Consider the following 2,903-nt stretch of genomic DNA (forward strand, 5'->3'; position numbering starts at 1 on the left):
GTCGACTGTGGTCTGAGTTCTTCTTTTCTTGACGGCACAATTGTTCTTTCTCTCTCTTTTTTTACTCCTTGCACTCGACTCCGGCGAGCCGGGCGAGTGGGATCAGAACCGGTGGGGGCACGCCAAGTGCACCCACTGGCTGTAGTCCCCGAGACCGCGGTCGACTGCTGGCAGTCGACTGGGGTCTAAACAGCTTGTTGTCCACTTCTTTAAGTTTTATTCACTCGAAAATGAACTGCTTTCGAACCTATCAATTGACCTGTCTCTTGCCTCCTGCAGAAGTCTTGTACTCTTATCTCCAAGTTTGCCGAACTTGAAGAGAAGCAGAGGCAACTCAACTTAGACTTGGAATTGGCTCAGCAAAATCTGAAAAAAGCTCACGAGGCCGCTGGTATGGAAGGTAACTGATTGCCAACTGAATTTCAATATATCTCTTTGATCTCTTTTTTGATTCGATTATTTCTTTTGCAGAGAAAATGAACTTGGCTCTGGACAAGAAGGACTCGGACCTCACCGCCGTGCAATAAGCAGCCCAAGAGAAAACCGCTCTCGCAGACAAGAAGCTTGCTTCAGTCGGAACGCTTGAAGGAGAGGTGACTAGAATGACATCTTGTCTTAATGAAGCTAACCGCGAAGTGACCAGCCTGAAGAAGTATAAGGTCGCCCTGAATGAAAAGTTGGAGTCTTTGATCCGCAAGAGGAACGACACAGAAGCTTATCTGAGGACCCTCGCCAAGAATCTTTATCTCGTGCTGGGAGGTATTTCTTTTAATCCGACTGTGTTGATGCTTGCCATCGGATTTTGCTCGATTGATTGAACTGACTTTTGGCTGCAGAACTTTGTCAAGACTTTAACGAAGAAACTGGAAGGGTCGAGACGGGTCTAGACCCTATCGCTTCCCCGGTCTGCGACGAAACTGCGATGAACGTGCTCCGACTGGAGTCCCGTATCGCCAGTGCCACAAGCTACCTCGCACGCCTGAAGGAGGTTGTCTCTCGAATCGATTCGACGCTTTTGCCGGAGGCGACGCTTCAGAATGATCTAGAATCTCTGATGACTCGACTGAACGAGATCCCTGACCGAGTGCAAGAATGGAAGAAATCCTCCGCCCGGTGTGGTGCTGACGTGGTGTTGTCCCTGGTGCGAGTCCATTGCAAGGAGGTTCGTGAAGACAAGCTGGCTGCGATCAAAGTCGCTAACACCAAAAAGCATGACTTCCAGTCCTTCATGGAGACTTTCATTGCTGCCGCCACTCGGATCGCTGATGGGATCGATCTGGACTCATTCGTGGAGCCTGCCAGTCCTCCTCCGGCTGAGTGAACAATCTTATGAAACTTGGATACGCTTTAAATTTGCCTCGGAATGCCGAGTGGTTTCTGTAACCGTTAAACTCCTTCAGGCTTGGTGCCTGAGTACTTTTGATTCGCTGCTTGGAACCTTTTAGTATTTATCTGAATTTGGTTTATCTCCGAATGTGCTTGTGTTTGCCTTCGGATGGACTTTGCTTGCTGCACCTCTTCGTCCTTGCGGATAGGGATGGAGCGGACGTTGTATTTGTGTCGCGGCTCCGAAGGAGAAGGTGGCAGTCGACCTGCACCTCGTCGTCCTTGCAGATAAGGATGGAGCGGACGTTGTCTTTGTGGCGCAGCTCCGAAGGATGGCGCAGCTCCGAAGGAGAAGGTTGCAGCCGACCTGCACCTCGTCGTCCTTGCGGATAGGGATGGAGCGGACATTGTATTCGTGCCGCAGCTCCGAAGGAGAAGGTTGCAGTTGACCTGCACCTCGTCGTCCTTGCGGATAGGGATGGAGCGGATGTTGTATTCGTGCCGCAGCTCCGAAGAAGAAGGTTGCAGCCGACCTGCACCTCGTCTTCCTTGCGGATAGGGATGGAGCGGATGTTGTATTTGTGCCGCAGCTCCGAAGAAGAAGGTTGCAGCCGACCTGCACCTCGTCTTCCTTGCGGATAGGGATGGAGCGGACGTTGTATTTGTGTCGCAGCTCCGAAGAAGAAGGTTGCAGTCGACCTGCACCTCATCGTCCTTGCGGATAGGGATGAGTCTCAAACTTAGGCGAGTACTGGACTGCAGCTAAGCCACCGAGTGGGAGGATTGCTCTCCACTCGGTAGGATTTTTCCAAACTTAGGTGAGTGCTGGATTGCCGTTAAGCCTCTTAGTGAGAGAACTTAGGCGAGTGCTCGACTGCAGCTAAGCCTCCGAGTGGGAGGGTTGCTCTCCACTTGGTAGGATTTTTTCAAACTTAGGCGAGTGCTGGATTGCCGTTAAGCCTCTTAGTGAGAGAACTTAGGCGAGTGCTCGACTGCAGCTAAGCCCCCGAGTGGGAGGACTGCTCTCCACTCGGTAGGATTTTTTCAAACTTAGGCGAGTGCTGGACTGCCGTTAAGTCTCTTAGCGAGAGAACTTAGGCAAGTGCTCGACTGCAGCTAAGCCCCCGAGTGGGAGGACTGCTCTCCGCTCGGTAGGATTTTTTCAAACTTAGGCGAGTGCTGGACTGCCGCTAAGCCTCTTAGTGAGAGAACTTAGGCGAGTGCTCGACTGTAGCTAAGCCCCCGAGTGGGAGGACTGCTCTCCACTCTATAGGATTTTTTCAAACTTAGGCGAGTGTTGGACTACCGTTAAGCCTCTTAGTGAGAGAACTTAGGCGAGTGCTCGACTGCAGCTAAGCCCCCCCCCCCCCCCGAGTGGGAGGACTGCTCTCCACTCGGTAGGATTTTTTCAAACTTAGGCGAGTGTTGGACTGCCGTTAAGCCTCTTAGTGAGAGAACTTAGGCAAGTGCTCGACTGCAGCTAAGCCCCCGAGTGGGGGGACTGCTCTCCACTCGGTAGGATTTTTTCAAACTTAGGCGAGTGTTGGACTGCCGTTAAGCCTCTTAGTGAGAGACCT

This window comes from Triticum urartu, chromosome 5A, assembly GCF_056163025.1.
Source record: "Triticum urartu cultivar PI428250 chromosome 5A, HENAU_Tu73, whole genome shotgun sequence".
In the NCBI taxonomy this organism is placed as follows: Eukaryota; Viridiplantae; Streptophyta; class Magnoliopsida; order Poales; family Poaceae; genus Triticum; species Triticum urartu.